The sequence below is a fragment of the Triticum aestivum genome, chromosome 7B, assembly GCF_018294505.1.
Source record: "Triticum aestivum cultivar Chinese Spring chromosome 7B, IWGSC CS RefSeq v2.1, whole genome shotgun sequence".
NCBI classification, from domain to species: domain Eukaryota; kingdom Viridiplantae; phylum Streptophyta; class Magnoliopsida; order Poales; family Poaceae; genus Triticum; species Triticum aestivum.
This window is the reverse complement of record NC_057813.1, coordinates 12329739-12354557: the sequence shown is the minus strand read 5'-3', so window position 1 is coordinate 12354557 and position 24819 is coordinate 12329739.

The following is a 24819-nucleotide window of genomic DNA, read 5'->3' as shown; positions in this document are numbered from 1 at the left end:
AGTCAATACTACATTAACCAAGCAAGATTATTTCAGTTGATTATATTTGACAGAGCTAGCACATAGATGTTTGATACAGAAATTAGTAAAATGGGAATCAGTAAGGTCCTCTCTTAGTGCTATGGGGATTAAGAGCATGCACATGGAAAGCTAATTGGCAAAAAAAACTTGCTAGTCTTATACAACTCAGTTATATATGCACGACTCACAGCTCATGACATGATACTAAGAGAGAACATCATAGAGACTCAAGCAAATCCTAATATAAAGCTATTCAGACCATAACTTTCACATCATAGGGACACAATAGTGTATTACAACACTGTCCAGATATATAAACTGAGTGACCAGCAAGCAATTAGATTGAGAACAAATCAGTTGGGGTTCTTAACTTTCAGTATGCAGTACGCGCCAGGACCGGGAGATTCCAAGCAGGTGTTATTTCTGCCATTTATTAATTACACATGCTAGCACTTATATTCTAAGCACTACTAGTACTTGCTATACCAACAATGATATGTTTGTACAATGGTTGGTGTACGCGGAGCTCGGCACTGTATGATGTATAACAGATGTATAACAGAGAAGAACGGCAAAAAAACATTTGGTGGCATTGAGCTGTTGACAGAAGTATGCAAAAAAGCTACTCAGTTGCTAGCAAGATGAATCAACAAGAACTGTGAAGGTTGGAGTCTAGAAAGGTATTCCCTGTTGGAAATTGACTACGACAGTAGTTAAGCTATGCATCATTCTTGGCGGTGGATCTCATCCCTGTCATTTTTAGCAATCACTGCACGTAAAAGAAGTAAAGCATGTTAGCTGTATTGATTTTCAAACACACAAAAATGAAGGAGCAAAAGGCAGCCAAAATATAACTGCAGGGCCCTCTTAACAAATAATGTTTGTGCTCAATCTGTTAGTACAAACACTACTAATCTGCCAAATGCACAGGCCAGTTTATATGCCTAAACAAACTAAGATTTTCTCGCAAGCAAGATGGCAGCACAGTTGACCTTGAAGGCTGTACAGTAAAACATCAAAGTTTACTCATGAATGAATTGTTTCTAATCAGGACATCCAATCAATGGTTTCATCCAATCAAGGGAGCAGATACCTTTGTCTCCTTGGAGCTCCTTGTGCAGGTCATGCCCTCCAGCTACATGGAAGGAAGGAGCTGCTGCTGCTGCTCTAGACCGAATCAACAAATCAAGGTGGTGCATTGTAGACCCTGCATGAGGAAGAAAAGCAAATCGGGCATGCATGAGGAACCGCGGCGCACGATCCAGATCGAATCGAAAGAAGAAGAGGGGCGAGACTGGAACCTCCATCGCCTGACAAGGGCGGGGATCCGGAAGCACCGCAGTGGCCATGGCGGAGGTCGAGGAGGGCCATCCAAACATGTCACTGCTCTGCTTGGAGGTCCGGCCACGGCTAGCAACAACGCTGGTGGTGTGTGCACCTGCGTGAGGAGGGAATACACTGCACCGTAAGGTAAGGTAAGGGAAGCCGAGGGGAGAAGAGCAAATCGACAGATTGCGTTACCTAGACGAGCAGCAGAAGCGGGAGCAGACGTGGGGATGCAGCCAACTTGCGATGCAGACCGAGCAGATCTGGAAGCAAACGCCATGGAGATGAGCTCTAGGTCCAGCCCCTGGGTGGATCTAGGAACCGCCGCCATGGAGATGGAGCTCCAGGTCCACGCCCTTGGCGGATCTTGGAGCCGCCGCCTGACCTGCCCGCTTGACCTGCTCGGACGTACGGTACAAGGCGGTGGCCGGGGAAGGAGGCAAGGTAGGCCGCAGCAGCAGCAGCCGTCGCGTCCTCCTCCATGCCCGCTGTCACGCGGCCCGATCTGCTCTGCTCGTGGCAGGAGGAGGCAAGGTGGTGGCGGGAGGAGGCTCCTCCTCTACCGGCGGATCTGGGCGCGGCCTGTGTGGGTCGAGTCGATCCGGCGGATTTTGCTGGAGAGAAGGGGAGGGGAGATGCAGATGGTGGGGGTCGCCGGTGTTGGGGTAGAGGGCGGAGGTCGCGGGGGGTCCGGCGATGGGTAGTGGGCGGAGTCGCTGGCGTTGGGGCGGAGGTGCTCGGTGACGGGGCTGGATTTGGGGGAGAAGAGCAGCAGGCAGAGACGGATCTGGATCGGGGAGAGGGGCGGCAGGGGAGGGGTCTGGATCGGGGAGAGGGAGACGGCAGCGCTTGACCTAGGGTTTCTCAGGAAGGAGGGGGTCGAGGGAGGAAGGGAGAGACGTTGGATCAGTAGGAGGCGGACGGCTCAGATCGAATACAGTGGGGTGATCCGTGTGCTGCGTCCTGATTGGTTCGAAAATGAGCTATTAAAATTTCCTCTTCTTAGTGTTAAAAACAAGGGAGGTTTGTGAGGCAGTTACCAAAAATATTTTGCAAAATGGCATCACTAAAATTTTCACTTAAGTTAGACCACCTTTCATCGATGATCATCAATTTGATTGCATTTCCTATCTTTCTAGGTATTTTGAGAAACAACCAATTCGGCAAGAAACGAGTCAAATTTGAACTACAGGTATCTTATAGTTTGCTATTTATTTTCTAAAAAATCATTTTTAGATACAAAAGTAGCTATTTCATCATAGACAAACCAATAGTTTTGCATTATTAACCACCTAACTAAGAAGGGTCATGCGGGCAAATTTGATCACATTTTGAAATCGGCATAGGAAATTCACAAAAAGAAATGAAAAACCTTTGCATTGTGTGATTATACATCTACGAGGATGCATCTTGGAATGGCAAACAATGTTGCCTAAGGAAGTTTTTATTTTCTTTGGACGAAAAAACCATTTTCCATTTTTCGAGTGCCCGAAAGGAGGTTTTTTTGTGAAGGAACTACCAAATAATTGTTGCAAAATTGGACCAAATCATTTTTATAAAATACTAGGCCATATTTAATGCACAATTGACAAAATGGTTGGGTGTAAAAAAATTTGATCCACCTCTCGTGAAAAAGACAAATTTCCGCCGATTCAGTTGGAAGCGGGTCAAATTTGAACTGGAGCTGCCTCATAGTTTGCTATTTATTTTTTCCAAAAATCATTTCTAGGTACATAAGTATCTATTTAATCAGAGAAACACCAAAAAAATTCCAAGATTCAACCACTAGCTAGGAACGGTCATTCCTGCCGTTTTGACCGCATTTTGAAACAGGCATAAAAAATTCAAAAAAAAAATTAAAAATTGGGAAACCTTCGCATTGTGTCATCATATGTGGCCAGGTTCCTAGGAAAAATAACAAACTTGTAATACGGCAATTATTTTAAAAAAGTGTTCTCAGAAACGAGCTATCATGTGTGGAGATCAATGGCTTTCAAGCCAAATGATCAATCTTATGGCCACATTCATGGCATAGTTTGTTCAAATGATCTCATATTGTGCACAAGAGTGCAAATTGGAATGGCAAACAATGTTGCCTAAGGAAGTTTTCATTTTCTTTGGATGAAAAAACCATTTTCCATTTTTCGAGTGCCCGAAAGGAGGTTTTTTGTGAAGGAACTACCAAATAATTGTTGCAAAATTGGACCAAATCATTTTTATAAAATACTAGGCCATATTTAATGCACAATTGACAAAATTGTTGGGTGTAAAATTTTTTGATCCACCTCTCGTGAAAAAGACAAATTTCCGCCGATTCAGCTGGAAGCGGGTCAAATTTGAACTGGAGCTGCCTCATGGTTTGCTATTTATTTTTTCCAAAAATCATTTCTAGGTACATAAGTATCTATTTAATCAGAGAAACACCAAAAAAATTCCAAGATTCAACCACTAGCTAGGAACGGTCAAGCCCGCCGTTTTGATCGCATTTTGAAACAGGCATAAAAAAATCAAAAAAAATCAAAAAATATGGAAAACCTTCGCATTGTGTCATTATATGTGATCAAGTTCCCAGGAAAAATAACAAACTTGTAATACGGCAATTATTTTAAAAAAGTGTTCTCAGAAATGAGCTATCATCTCTGAAGATTCATGGCTTTCACAAGCCAAATGATCAATCTTATGGCCACATTCGTGGCATAGTTTGTTCAAATGATCTCATATTGTGCACAAGGGTGCATATTGGAATGGCAAACAATGTTGCCTAAGGAAGTTTTCATTTTCTTTGGACGAAAAAACCATTTTTCATTTTTCGAGTGCCCAAAAGGAGGTTTTTTTGTGAAGGAACTACCAAATAATTGTTGCAAAATTGGACCAAATCAATTTTATAAAATACTAGGACATATTTAATGCACAATTGACAAAATGGTTGGGTGCAAAAAGTTTTTATCCACCTCTCGTGAAAAAGACAAATTTCCGCCGATTCAGCTGGAAGCGGGTCAAATTTGAACTGCAGCTGCCTCATAGTTTGCTATTTATTTTTTCCAAAAATCATTTATATTTACATAAGTACCTATTTAATCATAAATACATGGTTGGTGGCGATACGTCTAGGTTTAGGCGGTGGCCGAGGGCCCCAACTCTAGAGCGCGTAAACTCGCATGCCCGCCGCGTGGTCACCGCGTGACCGTGACGTTGCCATGTGTTCTGGGCAGCCTAGGCATGTCTAGTGGGTTGGGCACTCCCCAGGTAGGTGCTAGGAAGAAAATTACAACATAAGATTCTCACGAGGAGACCGATCGATGCTCAAACATGAATTAGCAGCCAAGTGTTTGATTAGCGGTACGGGAAATGCACATGGCTAATGGGCGTGAGTTTTGGCTGAGGATGATCAGTTACTAAGAAGACCGTCTTCACAAATTTTCAGCTCAAAAGGAGGAGCCTAGGTGGTACTTGCTTTGCAAACCACCACACTGGACATAAATACGAATGTTGAAGCTCGGCTCAAAATAATGAATGGATTGAGCTGGCATTTGGTGGAGGATGGTTATTTGGGCATAGGAAAGCACTGTAGAAAATGGATACTATTTGGACATGCCAAAGTGGTACTTCCTTCACAAACTGTTGTTCTGAACAGAATAGGAAAATGAATATTTTTGAATTATTTTTGAACTAGGCAAGGAAGGTTTTTACATATTTGACGAAGATATGACCCAAAGAATTTATGAGATTTTTTGGGAATTTTGGGAATGACAGAAATATAGGTTGCTTCACAACCTAGGGCAAAAACTGCCACATGGACATGACACATAGGCAAAACTGATGAGATGGCGCCTAGTCATCGCAACCCACCACAATTTACAAGGCTGTGACCATCTATATTGGTCGTTAACAACTAGAAATAAGGCAGCGGACTAGCGTTGTTTGCTTTATGACCTTTTCATGTAAGGAAATTACGACCTTTCTGACCAAATTGGTCGCAATGGCTTAGGGTTTGGAGCCCCTCGAACAGCTTTTGACCAATTGGTCTGAAATGGTCATAGATTTATGACCAATTCTTCGAGGGTCACTGACATAAGGTCATAAGTTGACATATTTCTTGTAGTGAGCACTAAGCAAGACTCAAAACTACTTGATATCAAAACTTCCATCTACTAAAGCAAGATACTACTAAAGGGATTGAACTAAATAAAGCGGTAAAGATAGGAGTGTGATGATGATACGATACCGAGGCACCTCCCCCAAGCTTGGCAGTTGCCAAGGGGGAGTGCCCATACCCATGTGATTATGTCCTCGGAGGTGATGGAGGTGGTGGTGATGTAGGTGACTTCTTCCTCAATTTACGTCCGAGTATGATGTTTTGCTCTTTTAGGTCTTCAATCTCCCGCTCAAGACTTAATACTCTTTTGCATAATTCTTGCTTATTTTCCTGCAAGAGACAAAAAGGGATAAACTCGATCTTTGGCTTCTTCGCTCTATCAGGTAGACTCGACTTTTTATACTCCACGTGCATATCTCCTGGTTGAGGTAGTGGAACTCCATCCTCGTCTGAGCTTGTTTCATCCTTCCTCTTTGGCTCATAGTCTTCTTCTTCTTCCGTGGTCCAGCCACTATGGTCCAAGTCCCCGTAGACCTTAGGGTCTGCAAGGTAGTTAGCCATCCTGGGACGACATATTGCTCTAAATCTGTAACAGAAACAGCTCGAAACGAAAACAGAGGATATTTGCGTGATACGGGAGTCAAAACCTTTGGGAGTATATATAATGAATTTTTACCGACCAAAATACGTAACATGCAAGAAAACGAAGTTCGGGAGGCACACGAGGTGCCTACGAGACAGGGGGCGCCCTACAGGGGGGCGCCCTCCACTCTCGTGGGAGCCCCGTGTCCCTTTCGGACTATTTCTTTGTTCCTAAAATTCTTAAATAATCCGAAGCTGATAAAAATTGCCATTGGAGTTGTTTTGGAATCGGTTTACTTACCGTACCACATACCTATGCCTTTTCAGAGTCTGGAACGTTATGGAAAGTGTCCTTTATGTATTCCTCAGGGGTTACGGTTTCAATAATATTAGTTTCAACATTTATAGGATTACCTGAAATATAGTGTTTAATTCTTTGACCGTTTACCACCCTCGGACTTGTGCCTTCGAAGTTGTTGATTTTATGGCACCAGAATGATAGACCTCCTTGATAACGTAGGGGCCTTCCCATTTAGAGAGAAGCTTTCCTGCAAAAAATCTTAAACGAGAGTCGAATAATAACACATAATCTCCTACATTAAACTCACGCTTTTGTATCCTCTTATCATGCCAGCGTTTGACTTTTTCTTTGAATAGCTTGGCATTCTCATAAGCTTGGGTTCTCCATTCATCAAGTGAGCTAATATCAAATAACCTCTTCTCACCGGCAAGCTTGAAGCCATAATTGAGCTCTTTGATAGCCCAATATGCTTTATGTTCTAGTTCAAGAGGCAAATGACATGCTTTTCCATAGACAATCTTATAAGGAGACATACCCGTAGGATTTTTGTATGCAGTTCTATAGGCCCATAATGCATCATCCAGTTTTTTGGGCCAATTCTTTCTAGATCTATTCACAGTCTTTTGCAAAATTAATTTGAGCTCTCTGTTGCTCAACTCTACTTGACCACTAGACTGCGGATGATAAGGAGATGCGATTCTATGATTGACATCATACTTAGCAAGCATCTTACGGAAAGCACCATGAATAAAATGTGAACCACCATCAGTCATAAGATATATAGGGACTCCAAACCTCGGAAAAATAACTTCTTTAAGCATTTTAATAGAAGTGTTATGATCAGCTCTACTAGTTGGAATAGCTTCTACCCACTTAGTAACATAATCAACAGCAACTAAAATATGTGTATAACCATTAGAGGCAGGAAAAGGTCCCATATAATCAAAGGCCCAAACATCAAACGGTTCAATAACAAGAGAATAATTCATAGGCATTTCTTGACGTCTACTAATGTTACCTATACTTTGACAGTCATCACAAGATAAGACAAACTTACGAGCATCTTTGAAGAGAGTAGGCCAATAAAAACGAGATTGTAGTACCTTATGTGCAGTTCTATCTCCAGCGTGGTGTCCTCCATAAGATTCAGAGTGACACTTACGTAGAATCTGTTCCTGTTCATGCTCAGGCACACAACGTCTAATAACACCATCTACTCCTTCTTTATAAAGGTGTGGATCATCCCAGAAGTAATGTCTTAAATCATAAAAGAACTTTTTCTTTTGCTGGTATGTGAAACTAGGCAGTAAATATTTCGCAACAATGTAATTAGCATAATCAGCATACCAAGGAGCAGTACGAGAAGCATTGACGACCGCTAATTGTTCATCAGGAAAGCTATCATTAATAGGCAGTGGGTCATCAAGAACATTCTCTAACCTAGACAAGTTACCTGCAACGGGGTTCTCAGCTCCCTTTCTATCAATAATATGCAAGTCAAATTCCTGGAGCAAGAGAACCCATCTAATGAGTCTAGGCTTAGCATCTTTCTTTTCCATAAGATATTTAATAGCAGCATGATCAGTGTGAATAGTAACTTTGGAATCAACAATATAAGGTCTAAACTTATCACATGCAAATGCAACTGCTAAGAACTCTTTTTCAGTAGTACATAATTTCTGTGGGCAGTATCAAGAGTCTTACTAGCATACTGGATAACATTCAATTTCTTATCAACTCTTTGCCCTAAAACAGCACCTACAACATAATCACTAGCATCACACTTAATTTCAAAAGGTAAATTCCAATCAGGCGGATGAACAATAGGTGCAATGATCAAAGCTTTCTTAAGCACTTCAAATGCTTCTACACAATCATCATCAAAAACAAAAGGAATATCTTTTTGCAATAAATTAGTCAGAGACCCAGAGATTTTAGAAAAGTCCTTAATGAACCTCCTATAAAAACCAGCATGACCTAGGAAACTTCTTATACCTTTTATGTCCTTGGGACATGGCATCTTTTCAATAGCATCAACTTTGGCTCTATCAACTTAAATACCTCTCTCAGAGATCTTGTGCCCCAAGACAATTCTTTCATTAACCATAAAGTGACACTTTTCCCAATTTAGGACGAGACTAGTGTCTTCGCATCTCTGCAAAACTCGATCAAGGTTGCTCAAAGAATCATCAAAAGAGGATCCATAGACGGAGAAGTCATCCATGAATACCTCACAAATCTTTTCACAAAAATAAGATAATATAGCCATAGTGCATCTTTGAAAGGTAGCACGTGCATTACATAAACCAAAAGGCATACGTCTATAAGCAAAAGTACCAAAAGGGCAAGTAAAAGTAGTTTTAGATTAATCCTTCGCTGACACAGGTATCTGAGAGAAACCAGAATAACCATCTAGAAAGCAAAAATGTGTGTGTTTGGATAACCATTCTAGCATTTGATCAATAAAAGGTAAAGGGTAATGATCTTTCTTGGTAGCTTCATTTAACTTACGGAAATCAATTACCATCCTATAACCTGTAATTCTTTGTGGGATCAATTCATATTTATCATTAGGAACAACGTAATACCTCCCTTTTTAGGGACACAATGGACAGGGCTTACCCATTCACTATCAGCAATGGGATAAATAATACCTGCCTCAAGGAGCTTTAGTATCTCGTTTCTTACCACTTCCTTCATCTTGGGATTTCATCGTCTTTGAGAATCTCTAACTGGTTTGGCATCGTCCTCCAATGTAATTTTGTGTTGACATAGCGTGGGACTAACACCCTTAAGATCATCCAGAGTATATCCAATAGCAGCTCGGTGCTTCTTCAGAGTTTTCAATAATCTTTCTTCTTCTTTCTCTAAAAGGTTAGCACTAATAATAACAGGATATATTTATTTTTCATCAAGATAAGCATACTTAAGATTATCAGGTAATGGTTTGAGTTCAAACATGGGATCACCCTTGGGTAGAGGGGGATCCCCAAGAATTTCAACGAGAAGGTTATGTTTCAGCATATGTTCCTGTTTAAGGAACACTTCATCTATTTCTTCCCTTTCCTTCATAAACATATCATTTTCATGATCTAGCAAATATTGTTCTAACGGATCAGTTGGAGGAACAGCAATGGAAGCAAGACCAATAATCTCATCCTTGCTAGGTGGTTCCCTTTCACGAGGTTGTCTACTAAACTTAGCTAAATTAAACTCATGAGACATACCATCTATGCCAACAGTAACAACATTCTTTTCACAATTAATCTTAGCACTAGCAGTATTTAAGAAGGGTCTACCAAAAATAATGGGACAAAAATCATCTTGTGGGGAACCAAGAACAAGGAAATCAGCAGGGTATTTAACCTTCCCAAACAAAACTTCAACATCTCTAACAATCCCAATAGGTTTAATGGTATCCCTATTAGCAAGCTTAATAGTAATAGCAATGTCTTCTAATTCAACGGGTGCAATGTCGTGCATGGTTTATTTATAAAGATCATAAGGTATAGCGCTAGCACTAGCACCCATATCACATAAGCCATGATAGCAATGATCTCCTATTTTAATAGAAATAACAGGCATGCCTACGACAGATCTACGTGTCTTAGTATCAGGTCTAGCAATATTAGCAATCTCGCCCAAGAAAGAAATAACATGCCCATCTAAGTCCTCATCCAAGAGATCTTTAACCATAGCAATACTAGGTTCAACATTAATTTGCTCAGGAGGTGTATAAGTCCTAGTATGACTCTTACAAACAACAGTCGAAGCTTTAGCATGATCCTTTATCCTAACAGGAAAGGAGGTTTTTCAACATAAGCAGTAGGAACAATAGGATCACTATAGGTAATAGTCTTTTCTTCGACTGTAATAGGTGCAACTACTTCAACTTCAACAGGAGGATTATATTTAAACCACTTCTCTTTAGGGAGATCAATGTGCGTAGCAAAAGATTCACAAAAAGTAGCTACTATCTCAGAGTCAAGTCCATACTTAGCGCTAAATCCACGAAAAACATTGGTATCCATAAAAGATTTAACACAATCGAACTTAGATGTCATACCTGACTCCTTACCATCGTCGGAACCCCAATCTTCAGAGTTGCATTTAATTCTTTCCAATAAGTCCCATTTGAAATCAATAGTCTTCAGCATATAAGAACCAGCACATGAAGTATCGAGTAGGTTGCGATTATCAAGAGAAAGCCGAGCATAAAAATTTTGAATAATCATTTCCCGAGAGACCTCATGATTGGGGCATGAATATAACATTGAATTAAGCCTCCCCCAAGCTTGAGCGATGCTTTCTCCTTCGCGAGGCCAGAAATTATATATGTAATTACGATCACGATAAACAAGATGCATAGGATAGAACTTCTGGTGAAATTCCAACTTCAATCGCTTATAATTCCAAGATCCCGTATCATCACATAGCCTAAACCATGTCAATGCATCTCCCTTCAAAGATAAATGGAAGACCTTCCTTTTAACAACATCATCGGGTGAGAGGAGATGGTGCTGGTGAAGATGTTGATGGAGATTGACCCCCTCCCGATGAGAGGATCGTTGGTGATGACGTTGGTGATGATTTCCCCCTCCCGAAGGGAAGTGTCCCCGGCAGAACAGCTCTGTCAGAGCCCTAGATTGGTTCTGCCAAGGTTCCACCTCGTGGCAGCGGAGTTTCATCCCGTAAGCTTGCCCATGATTTTTTCCAGGGTAAAAGTGATGATATAGCAGAAGATGGACGCTGGAGGCCCACCAGGGGGCCCAGGAGATAGGGGCGCGCCCTATAGGGGGGCGCCCCCTTGTCTCCTGGATAGGGTGTGGGTCCCCTGGCCTATTTCTTTCACTCAGAAATTCTTATTAATTCCAAAAAGTTGTTTCATGGAGTTTCAGGACTTTTGGAGTTGTGAAGAATAGGTTTCCAACGTTTGCTCCTTTTCCAGCCAGAATTCCAACTGCCGACATTCCCCCTCTTCATGGTGAACCTTGTAAAATAAGAGAGAATAGCCATAAGTATTGAGTTATATTGTGTAATAACAGCCCATAATGCAATAAATATTGATATAAAACCATGATGCAAAATGGACGTATCAGTCCCCGTGAAGTTGTGGACGAAGGCTTGCTCGAAATCGACCCACGTGTTGATGTTGCCCACCGGCAGACTGTTCAACCACGTGCGGGCCGACCCCTGGAGCATGAGCGGTGCGTGGCACACGGCGAGACGGCGATTGGCACCGGTGATGCCAATGACCGTGGAGTAGTCGGTGAGCCAGTCTTCTGGCTTCACTGTCCCGTTGTACTTGGGTGTGTTGCGGGGGAGCATGAATCCGTTGGAAAAGGGCTCATCCCGGATGCGTGGGCCAAAGCACGCCGGCCCAATAGCACCGCTCTCCTCCACCTCTAGTGAGCGAGCGAGTTGATCGAGGCGGTGGCAAGCGTCGGCGTCATCGATGGTGCGCGGGTCGTGTCGGCTGGCGGCCAGGCCCCGGGGGCCGGTTAATGCTAGCTGGGTCCGCGCTGGGTCTCCGGGACGGGCTCGTCGCACAGGACGCCGGCGGCTGTGGCGGCCGGGTTGCGCTGAGTCTGAGCTCGGCCAAGAGTGCGCCTCGCCGGTCGGCGAGGAAGTTGTGTGCAGAAGTTCACCGGGCCCGCCAAGGCGGGCGGAGCCGGATACTACCGGCTTGGCGAGCTGGTTGAAGCGGTCCTGCTGGGTGTTGGCCACGTTGAGGCGCTCACGCATCCGCCTGATGCGCTCCTGCAGCTCCTCACCCGTGAGCCGGTCCAGGCCGACTGCAGTTGCCTGGGCAGCACGCATGTTCTTCGCTGGGGTCTTGTAGACAGTCCAGACGGTGCCGAGGGCCCAGCCAATCGCTCCTCCCTGCGTACGCACATCGGCGACCCGGCTTGGCTCGGCCGCGGCGGGCGCGAATCCGTAGGCGGCATTGTGCTCCAGGTGAGCGGCGTCCAGGCGACGTTGGGTGGCGGCGAGCATCTCGGACAAGTCCAGCATCTCCTGGCGCCTTTCCTCCAGCTGAGTTCGGGCCTCAATGACGTTGGTGGCATCAACGTCGGTGCCGATGGGGTTGCAGAGGCTCTGCATCACAGCGCGCAATGGATCGGACGGCTCTGTCCGTTCCGCTGCGGCCCTGGCTTCTGCGGCTTTCCTCGTCTTGCTCGACGAGGAGGAGGCGCCATCGCCGGTGATGAAAACCTCCACATGGACGTCCATCGCCCAGGTGGAAATGCCACCGCCGATGGAGAGGGGGAATCGGAGTAGCTGAGCACCTCGCTGGGGTACTCGACGGTCGTGAACGCATCGAAGATGCACAACACAGCGAAGGAGGCAGCGAGCGCGCCGGTGACATCGTCCGCCAGCGCGACGGACTCGTCGGAGTAGGAGAAGGGTCCCATCTGAAGCATGCTCCCGGCCAGCTCCTTGAGCTGCCCCACATTGGGCGCCAACTGTCGTGGTTGGCGCACGGCAGATGCCAAGGGATGGCTAAAGAGAGGAGGAGGCTCGAAGGCGATGGTGGGCTCCAGAGGCGAGGTTGGCATGAGCGGGCGCGGGACGCCGGACATACCCAGGTTTGGGGCTCTCCGAAGAGATAACACCCCTAGTCCTGGCGAGTGTAGTTTGATGTTCGATAGTACAATGTCGCTCCTGGAGCTGTATGGGAGAGGAAGGGAGCTGGCCAAGGCTTAGGCTTCCCCTTCTCTCCGGGGTTGCTGTTTCGGTGGCTAGTTCCGTGCTTACTTCTCTCGTGTCTCTCTACCTTACATGCCTGTATATGTGTGGGCTCCTAGGGGGTTTTATAGACCAACCCCCAGGGGTACAACGGTAATGTTGTGAGTCGGTGGGTCCAGGTTGTCAGCGTCCGGGGACCCGGGTTGGGACCTGTTGGGGGCCTGTGGTTCGCCGGGTTCCCCTAGGTGCGGGCCCCGCATGCCTAGGGGGACTGTGCACTGTCTTGTCGATCGTCAGGGTGAGGCCGAGTCGAGTCGGGTACAGTGTCACTCCGTCAGATCTCCTCTTGATGTCGTCAGCGGTGAGGGCGGGGGCACTGTAGCAATGCTGGCCCTGGTCAGCGGGTAGGTGAGGGGCACTGTTGCCACGCCCCGGCTGATGAGAGGCATGGGCGGGGCACTATTACCTTGGTCATCGGTGATTGAAGACTTGTCACATCGTACGGCCTGAAGGGGGCAGGAGCTGACCCGTGGCTGGATTGCGGAGCACGCCACGGGTGGAGCTGGCTTGTTGAGGAAGCTTTGGTTGTGCCGGGTTCGGTTGTCTTGTGCCAGTTGTTGAGGCCGAGTTGACGTGTATTGCCGGGTCGGAGGTCTTGGCCGGGTTGCGGGGCTTGGCCGGGTCGAGCGACCCGGCCAGGCGCGTGTCGGCTTGAGGGGTAGTGCTGGCCCCGTTGTTTTTGAAAAGGATCCTGGTTCCGTTGCCTGCCCGGGGTTCATCCCCCCGACAATTACGCTGTGGTGTTCTAGGTGGCGTGAGCTGTGAGACTATTCCACATTGTTTTAAATGAAGGCCAAACTCGTAGCTCAAATATTCTCCTCCACGGTCACATCGTAGAAACTTTATTTTCTTGTTACGATGATTCTCCACTTCACTCTGAAAATCTTTGAACTTTTCAAATGTTTCAGACTTGTGATTCATTAAGTAGATACCCATATCTGCTTAAATCATCTGTGAAGGTTAGAAAATAACGATACCTGCCACGAGCCTCGACGCTCATAGGACCACATACATCGGTATATATTATTTCCAATAAGTTACTAGCTCATTTCATTGTTCCGGAGAACAGAGTTTTAGTCAACTTGCCCATAAGGCACGGTTCGCAAGTATCAAATGATTCATAATCAAGTGATTCCAAAAGCCCATCGGCATAGAGTTTCTTCATGCCCTTTACACCAATATAACCTAAACGGCAGTGCCACAAGTATGTTGCACTATCATTATCAACTTTGCATCTTTTTGGCATCAAAATTATGAATTTGTGTATCACTACGATCGAGATTCAATAAACTATTAACATTGGGTGTATGACCAAAGAAGGTTTCATTCATGTAAACACAATAACAATTATTCTCTGTCTTGAATGAATAACCATATTGCGATAAACATGATCTAATCATAGCCATGCTCAACACAAACACCAAATAACATTTATTTAGGTTCAATACTAATTCCGAAAGTATAAGGAGTGTGCGATGATGATCATATGAATCTTGGAACCACTTCCAACAACATCGTCACTTCACCCTCAACTAGTCTCTATTTATTCTGTAACTCTGTTTCGAGTTACTAATCATAGAAACCAAACAAGTACCATATAAACACGGGATACTACGAACACTAGTAAGGTACACATGAATAACATGTATGTTAAATATACCTTTGTTCACTTTGCCATCCTTCTTATCCGCCAAACGTTTGGGTCAGTTCCACTTCTAGTGACCATTTCCTTTGCAATAGAAGCACTCAGTTTCAGGCTTGGGTCCAGCTCTGGGCTTCTTCCCATTCTACTTGAAGTTCCCTTTCTTTCCCTTTGCGCTTTTCTTGAAACTAGTGGTCTTGTCAATCATCAACACTTGATGCTCTTTCTTGATTTCTACCTTCGTCGATTTCAGCATCACGAAGAGCTCGGGAATCGTTTTTGTCATCCCTTGCATACTATAGCTCATCACGAAGTTCCAGTAACTTGGTGATGGTGACTAGAGAACTATGTCAATCACTATCTTATCTGGAAGATTAACTCCCACTTGATTCAAGCGATTGTAGTACCGAGACATTCTGAGCACATGCTCACTAGCTGAGCAATTCTCCTCCATATTTTAGGCGAAGTACTTGTCAGAGGTCTCATACCTCTTGACACGGGCATGAGTCTGAAATAACAATTTCAGCTCTTGGAACATCTCATATGCTCCGTGGCGTTCAAAACATTTTTGAAGTCCTGGTTCTAAGCCGTAAAGCATGGTGCACTAAACTATCAAGTAGTCATCAGATTGAGCTAGCCAAGCATTCATAGCGTCTGTATCTGCTCCTACAATAGGTTTGTCACCTAGTGGTGCATCAAGGACATAATTCTTCTGTGCAGCAATGAGGATAAACCTCAGATAATGGACCCAGTCCGCATCACTGCTACTATCATCTTTCAACTTTGTTTTCTCTAGGAACATATAAAATACGTAGGGAAGCTACGACGCGAGCTATTGATCTACAACATAATTTGTAAAATACTATCAGGACTAAGTTCATGATAAATTAAAGTTTAGTTAATCATATTACTTAAAAACTCCCACTTAGATAGACATCCCTCTAGTCATCTAAATGATACATGACCTAAATCAACTAAACCATGTCCGATCATCATGTGAGATGGAGTAGTCTTCAATGGTGAACATCACTATGTTGATCATATCTACTATATGATTCACGTTCGACCTTTCGGTCTCCACTATTTCGAGGCCATATCTGTATATGCTAGGCTCGTCAAGTTTAACTCGAGTATTCTGCGTGTGCAAATCTGGCTTGCACCCGTTGTATTTGAACATAGAGCTTATCACACCCGATCATCACGTGGTGTCTCAGCACGAAGAACTATCGCAACCGTGCATACTCGGGGAGAACACGTACACCTTGAAATTTTAGTGAGGGGTCATCTTATAATGCTACAGTTGTACTAACAAAAATAAGATGCATAAAAGATAAACATCACATGGAATCAAAATATGTGACATGATATGGCCATCATCAACTTGTGCTCATGATCTCCATCACCAAAGCAACGTCATGATCTCCATCGTCCCGACTTGACACCTTGATCTCTATCATAGCATCGTGGTCGTCTTGCCAACCATTGTTTCTACGACTATCGCTACCGCTTAGTGATAAAGTAAAGCAATTACATAGCGCTTATACTTCATACAATAAAGCAACAACCATATGGCTCCTGTCAGTCACCGATAACTTTTACAAAACATGATCATCTCATACAACAATCTTTATATCACATCATGTCTTGACCATATCACATCACAACATGCCCTGCAACAACAAGTTAGACGTCCTCTACTTTTGTTGTTGCAAGTTTTACGTGCCTGCTACGGGCGTCTAGCTAGAACCGTTCTTACCTACACATCAAAACCACAACAATTTTTCGTCAAGTCTGTTGTTTTAACCTTCAACAAGGACGGGCCGTAGTCAAAGTCGATTCAACTAAAGTTGGAGGAACATACACCCGCCAAAGCACGTCAGTAGAACCGGTCCCATGAACGTGGTCATGTAATGTTGGTCCTGGTCGCTTCATCGAACAATACCGCCGAATAAAAGTAAGACGTTGGTGGTAAGCAGTATGACTATTATCGCCCACAACTCTTTTGTGTTCTATTCGTGCATATCATCTACGTATAGACTTGGCTCGGATGCCACTATTGGGAACGTAGCATGCAATTTGAAAAAAAAATCCTACGGTCACGCAAGATCTATCTAGGAGATGCATAGCAACGAGAGGGGAGAGAGTGTCCACGTACCCTCATAGACCGAAAGCGGATGTGTTATGTTAACGTGGTTGATGTAGTCGAATGTCTTCACGATCCAACTGATCTAGCATCGAACATACGGCACCTCCGAGTTCAGCACACGTTCATGTCGATGACGTCCCTCGAACTCTTGATCCAGTAGAGGGTCGAAGGAGAGTTTCGTCAGCATGACGATATGGTGACGATGATGGTGATGTGATCCGTGCAGGGCTTCGCCTAAGCACTATGATGCTATGACCGGAGGAGTAAACTGTGGAGGGGGCACTGCACACGGCTAAGAGAATCTCTGATGTGCCTTTGGGGTGCCCCCCGCCCCCGTATATAAAGGTGGGGGAGATAGGCCGGCGGCCAGGAGGGGCGCGCCATAGGGGGAGTCCTACTTGGCCTCCTAGTCCAAGTAGGATTCGCCCCGCCCCCTTTTCCTTTCTCTACCGGAGGGAATAGGAAAGAGAGGGTGAGGGAAAGGGAAGGGGGGCGCCGCCCCCTCCTCCTTGTCCTATTTGGAATCCCTGGGAGTGGGGCGCGCAGCCACCACCCCCCCCCCCCGCGAGCTTCCCTCTCTCTCTCTCTCCCATATGCCCATGTTGTCCCAACACTTCCCTGGGGGTTTTGGTACTCCGGTTAAATACCCGAATCACTCAGAACCATTCCGATGTCCGAATGCAACCTTCCAATATATGAATCTTTACCTCTCGACCATTTCGTGAATCGTGACTCCTCGTCATGTTCGTGATCTCATCCGGGACTCCGAACAAACTTCGGTCACCAAAACACATAACTCATAATACAAATCGTCATCAAACATTAAGCGTGCAGACCCTACGGGTTTGAGAACTATGTAGACATGATTGAGACACATCTTATATCAATAACCAATAGCGGAACTTCGATGCTCGTATTGGCTCCTACATATTCTACGAAGATCTTTATCGGTCAAACCGCATAACAACATACGTTATTCCCATTGTCATCGGTATGTTACTTGCCCGATATTCGATCGTCGGTATCTTCATACCTAGTTCAATCTCGTTACCGCCAAGTCTCTTTACTCGTTCCATAATGCTTCATCCCGTAACTAACTCATTATACACCTTGCTTGCAAGGCTTATAGTGATGAGAATTATCGAGAGGGTCCAGAGATACCTCTCCGATACACGAAGTGACAAATCCTAATCTCGATCTATGCCAACTCAACAAACACCTTTGGATACACCTATAGAGCATCTTTATAATCACCCAGTTATGTTGTGATGTTTGATAGCACACAAGGTGTTCCTCCGGTATTTGGGAGTTGCACAATCTCATAGTTAGAGGAACATGTATAACTCATGAAGAAAGCAATAGAAATAAAACTTAACGATCATTATGCTAAGCTAACGAATGTGTCTTGTCCATCACATCATTCTCTAATGATGTGACCCCTTTAATCAAATGACAACACATGTCTATGGTCAGGAAACATGACCATCTTTGATTAACGAGCTAGTCTAGTAGAGGCATACTAGGGACATTTTGTTTTGTCTATGTATTCACACATGTATCAAGTTTCCGGTTAATACAATTCTAGCATGAATAATAAACATTTATCATGATATAAGGAAATATAAAATAACAACTTTATTATTGCCTCTAGGGCATATTTCCTTCATTAATCTGTTTGGATTTGGTTCACTGGACCAAAAGACGAGACAAATTTCAATGGAACCCAACTCAAAATGTGTCTTCCACGACCGACTCTATGTACTGTTCACTTCCGCGCTCAGAGGTTCCAGTGAAAATAATAATACAATTTGGAAGTCGAAGATACCACTGAAAGTTTAGATTTATATGTGGTACCTCACTAATGGAAAAACGCTTATGGGTGACCTCTAATGAGTGGCGTGTGCAGCCTAGCACCCGCCACTGCTAATTTTCTAACATAGTAGTGGAGGATATTAATTCATGCCCGCCATAGGTTTATATAGAACAATGGCGGACACACATAAGCACTTGTCACTCTTACACTCTTTCGAATTTCTTCGAGAGTGAAAAACAGCAGTGGTGGGCATGCCCGACTTGCCTGCCACTGGTGCCTGGACAAGTAGTGGCAGGTAATAAATAGTGCCCACCACATCTATATTTTGGCGACATATGCCGAATTGTTTTTAAAAAATCCAAGAGTTTGTAGTGGCGGGAGTAAATAAGGACCAACCACTCCTATATTCTTCCAAATTCTTCGCCGGTGAATAATAATGGTAGCGGGCCAAAGTTGTCTGCATGCCACTTGTGCCAGGCTTAGTAGTGGTGGGTGTTGTTTTTCTCCTGTCGGTGTCAAAATTAGCAGACCTCGGGGTAGGGGGTCCTGAGCTATGGATCTTGGATCGATGGGTAACAGGAGACGAAGGAGATGGTGTTTACCCAGGTTCGGGCCCTCTTGATGGAGGTAAAACCCTACGTCCTGCTCTTGTTTCTATTGATGATGATGTATCGAGTACAGAGTTGATCTATCTCAAGATCGTATGTTGTGTATGATTCTAACGCTGTAGCATATATATATCGACTAGCCTGTCCTTGGCTTATATAATGTACCAGAGGCCTAGGATAACAAGAGTCCTAGTCGACTACGTTGATGGAGAGGAGTCTTTCTCTCGATCACCAAGTCTTGTGGAATCTCTTCGTATATGTCATCGGTTGTCCGAAGAAGCCCATTAGTGAACTGCCATGGGGGTCCTCGGCCCAACCCACCTGGTCGGTAGACGACGTGGTCAGTACCCCCTAGTCCAAGACACCGTCACCGCCCGCCACTGCGTCCACATTCCACCCGCCACTCAAATATAGTTGTGGCGGGTGATCTCTGTCGCCCGTCACTGCTACATACGACCTTATCCACCTACCCCTCGCACTCGTGCAGCCACTCACACCTTATCTAGACACATAGTTGTTTCTCCCTCTCGCTCGCTTTTCCACCGTCGCCAGCATCGTGGCATCCTTCGCCGTCTCTATTTTTGTGGTCGCCGTTCGACACCTCGAACGGTGTCCCCCACACAATGTTCCCCGTCGCCCGCATCGTCCTTCGCTTCCTCGAGCTTCCTTGCCCTCGCCGTCCGCCACCACCTCCCACCTCCTTGTCATCACCGTCGCCCGCGCCTTCCGCCGCCTCCAACATCGTTGAGGGAGTCCTGGACTAGGGGGTGTCCGGATAGCCGAACTATCATCATGGGCCGGACTCCAAGACAATGAAGATAGAGGATTGAAGACTTCGTCCCGTGTACGGATGGGACTTTCCTTGGCGTGGAAGGCAAGCCTGGCGATACGGATATGTAGATATCCTACCATTGTAACCGACTCTGTGTAACCCTAGCCCTCTCCGGTGTCTATATAAACCGGATGGCTTTAGTCCGTAGGACGAAGAACAATCATACCATAGGCTAGCTTCTAGGGTTTAGCCTCCTTGATCTCGTGGTAGATCTACTCTTGTAACACACATCATCAATATTAATCAAGCAGGACGAGGGGTTTTACCTCCATCAAGAGGGCCCGAACCTGGGTAAAACATCGTGTCCCTTGTCTCATGTTACCATCCGCCTAGACGCACAGTTCGGGACCCCCTACCCGAGATCCACCGATTTTGACACCGACATTGGTTCTTTCATTGAGAGTTCCTCTGTGTCGTCACCGATAGGCTCGATGGCTTCTTCGATCATCAACAACGACGCAGTCCAGGGTGAGACCTTCCTCCCCGGACAGATCTTCATATTCGGCGGCTTTGCACTGCGGGCCAATTCACTTGGCCATCTGGAGCAGATCGAAAGCTACGCCCCTGGCCGTCAGGTCAGATTTGGAAGTTTGAACTTCACAGCTGACATCCGCGGGGACTTGATCTTCGATGGATTCGAGCCACAGCCAAGCGCGCCGCACTGTCACGACGGGCATGATTTAGCTCTGCAGCCGGACAGTACCCTGGAGGCCGCACTCGAGCCTTCTCCGATCTTCAATTCGGAGCCGGCTGCGCAGATCGAGGACGGATGGCTAGACACCACCTCGGGGGCTGCAACCTCTACGGTGATAGAGCCAAACACTGACCTTGTCCCTCATGAAGCTCGTGACTCCAAGGTGTCGGACTCCTTGCCGGACTCCGAACCTCCCGCGCCCCCTCCAATCGAATCCGATTGGGCGCCGGTCATGGAGTTCACCACGTCGGACATCTTTCAACACTCACCTTTCAGCGACATCTTGAGTTCTCTAAAGTATCTCTCGTTATCAGGAGAGCCCTGGCCGGATTGCGGTCAGGACGGTTGGGATGCGGACGATGAAGAAATTCAAAGCCCACCCACCACCCACTTAGTAGCCAGTGTCGACGATCTAACCGACATGCTAGACTACGACTCCGAAGACATCGACGGTATGGACGACGATGCCGGAGACGACCAAGAAACAGCGCCTACCTGGGTCTGGAAAGACACCTCATCATATGACATATACATGGTGGATATCCCAAAGGATGGGAATGGCGAAGGAACAGCGGAGGATGACCCCTCCAAGAAGCAGCCCAAGCGCCAGCGTCAGCGGCGCCGCTCTAAATCCCTCCACAGCAAGAATGAAGATTCTGGCACCGGAGATAATAACACCCCAGATAGTGCCGAAGACAACCCACTCCAGCAAGATTCAGCACAGGAGGACGGAGACGCCAGCCCTCATGAGAGAGCGGCAGAAGAAGAGGTAGAGGATTATATGCCTCCCTCCAGAGATGAGGCAAGCCTCGACGACGACGAATTCGTCGTGCCTGAGGATCCCGTCGAACAAGAGCGTTTTAAACACAGGCTTATGGCCACGGCGAACAGCCTCAAGAAAAAGCAGCAACAGCTTAGAGCTGATCAAGATCTGCTAGCCGACAGATGGATTGAAGTCCTCGCGGCCGAAGAGCATGAGCTCGAACGCCCCTCCAAAAGCTACCCTAAACACAACCTGCTGCCCCAATTAGAGGACAAGGCGTATGAACCCGCATCACCAGCAGACAATACGGCTAACCGACCACCCCGTGGTCCCGACAGAGAGGCCTCAAGGCTCTTCACTAGAACCGTACCCCGGCATCGCTCGAAAAGCACAAGGCCACAGGGGAACGCTCTGGACTTGCGAGATATATTGGAGGATAAGGCAAGACAAGCAAGATCGATCTATGGATACGTGATACGTGACAACAACCGTCGCGCCGGACACAGTAAGTCCGGCCGGGCCGAACAAAATAGACAAAGCTCTTTTGAGCTCCGTCGTGATATCGCCCAGTACAGAGGTGCCGCACACCCACTATGCTTCACAGATGAAGTAATGGATCATCAAATCCCCGAAGGATTTAAACCCGTGAATATTGAATCTTACGATGGCACAACAAACCCCGCGGTTTGGATCGAAGACTATCTCCTTCACATCCACATGGCCCGCGGTGATGATCTTCACGCCATCAAATATCTCCAACTCAAGCTTAAAGGACCAGCCCGACATTGGCTTAACAGCTTGCCAGCAGAGTCAATTGGGAGTTGGGAAGACCTGGAAGCCGCATTCCTCGATAACTTCCAAGGCACGTATGTGCGACCACCAGACGATGACGACCTAAGCCATATAATTCAGCAGCCAGACGAATCGGCCAGACAATTCTGGACACGGTTCTTAACCAAGAAAACCCAAATCGTCGACTGTCTGGATGCGGAGGCCCTCGCGGCCTTCGAGCATAACATCCGCGACGAGTGGCTTGCTCGGCACCTGGGACAGGAAAAGCCGAAATCCATGGCAGCCCTCACATCACTCACGACCCGCTTCTGCGCGGGTGAGGACAGTTGGCTAGCACGCAGCAACAACCTCAGCAAAAATTTTGGCAGTCCGGATATCAAGGACCGTAATGGCAGGTCGCGTCGCAACAAAAACAAACGCCGCATTAACAGCGACAATAGTGAGGATACGGCAGTCAATGCCGGATTCAGAGGCTCTAAACCCGCTCAGCGGAAAAAGCCATTCAAAAGAACTACTCCGGGTCTGTCCAATTTGGACCGAATACTCGACCGCTCGTGCTAGATACACGGCACCCCCGAAAAGCCAGCCAACCAAACCAACAGGGACTGTTGGGTATTCAAGCAGGCAGGCAAGTTAATTGCCGAAAACAATGACAAGGGGCTGCATAGCAATGACGAGGAAGCGACCCGACCGCCGAACAATAGAGGACAGAAGGGTTTCCCCCCACAGGTGCGGACGGTGAACATGATATACGCAACGCACATACCCAAAAGGGAGCGGAAGAATGCACTCAGGGATGTATACGCGATGGAGCCAGTTGCCCCGAAGTTCAATCCATGGTCCTCCTGCCCGATCACTTTTGACCGAAGGGACCACCCCACCAGCATCCGCCACGGTGGATTCGCCGCATTGGTTTTAGACCCAATCGTTGATGGATTTCACCTCACCAGAGTCCTGATGGACGGCGGCAGCAGCCTGAATCTGCTTTATCAGGATACAGTGCGCAAAATGGGCATAGACCCCTCAAGGATTAATCCTACCAAGACGACCTTTAAAGGCGTCATACCAGGTGTAGAAGCCAATTGTACAGGCTCAGTTACACTGGAAGTGGTCTTCGGATCCCCGGATAACTTCCGAAGCGAGGAGTTAATCTTCGACATAGTTCTGTTCCGCAGCAGCTATCATGCTCTGCTCGGACGTACCGCGTTTGCAAAGTTCAACGCGGTGCCGCACTACGCATACCTCAAGCTCAAGATGCCAGGCCCTCGAAGAGTCATCACGGCCAACGGAAATACTGAACGCTCTCTCCGAACGGAGGAACATACAGCGGCTCTCGCGGCAGAAGTACAGTGCAACCTCTTAAGGCAATTCTTGAGTCCGGCCGTTAAGCGACCGGACACGGCTAAACGCGCCCGGAGTAACCTACAACAAGACCACCTGGCACGTTCCGAGCATGCGTAGCAGTGCGGCCCCAACCCCAGCCCCTGCAAAACGTCAAGACAGGTCCTTCGCGTACACCATTACGCTTTGGAGATACCATGGGCACGGGGAGAGGGGCACGACCACGATAGGCCCAGAATGCGGCTCAACCACACCAGGGGCTCTCAAGTGTGTCGTTCTTTTTTCTTTTTTCTTTTTATTTTTACCCACAGGACTCGGTTCGTTAGAGGCCCTGTCCGGCAGTAGACCTGCCGAACTCACGATGCAACAGCCAGGGAAGGAGAAAGGCTACAACGAATATCCAGATGGTCTCCATTACGAGCATTAAATCTGTTTTATAAACCATTCCGCAGCCTACCCCCTGGAAGGGGACATGTTTAATAGTCCCATCCCTTGCTTATCGCACCATTTGTATCGTTCTGCATTCACAGCAGTCTTTTCTTGAATAAGTAATGCAGCACCTTTTTGCTTCCAATTGCATTTCTTTCTTATACATATGTTCATTTATGACATGTTGCATCCGTACATTTTGGTACGGCCAAATACACCAGGGGCTTATGTTTCCCGCATCATGGTGTGATAAGTCCGAACACTTTCACAAGTGCGGCACCCCGAACTTATAGCATTATATGCATCGGCTCCGAATCATGTCTTGGGTCAATAGTTGGGTTTGCCCGGCTCCCATGTTTTGGTACCTTACGTTCCGTTGTATCGGCTAAGGTAACACTGGGAGAACCACTGCGATTGCGCCCCAGTTGAGCTGGGCGAGCGCCTCAGTGGAGAAAGCTAAAACTGACCGTCATGATGAGGCGAGAGTCGGTCGCTGTTCGAGAGGTTTTTTGCGAGTCCCTAAAGACTTATGCCGCTTAGAGCGAGGAGCCAGCTTTGTCCGGCCCAAGCGTGGATAGCGCCCCAAATTCGGCCTTCCGAAGACTAGGGGCTTCGCCGAAATTTAAAATTATAGAATTCTATGGCTAAGTGAGAGTGTTCAAGCATTATAAGTCTGGTTGCCT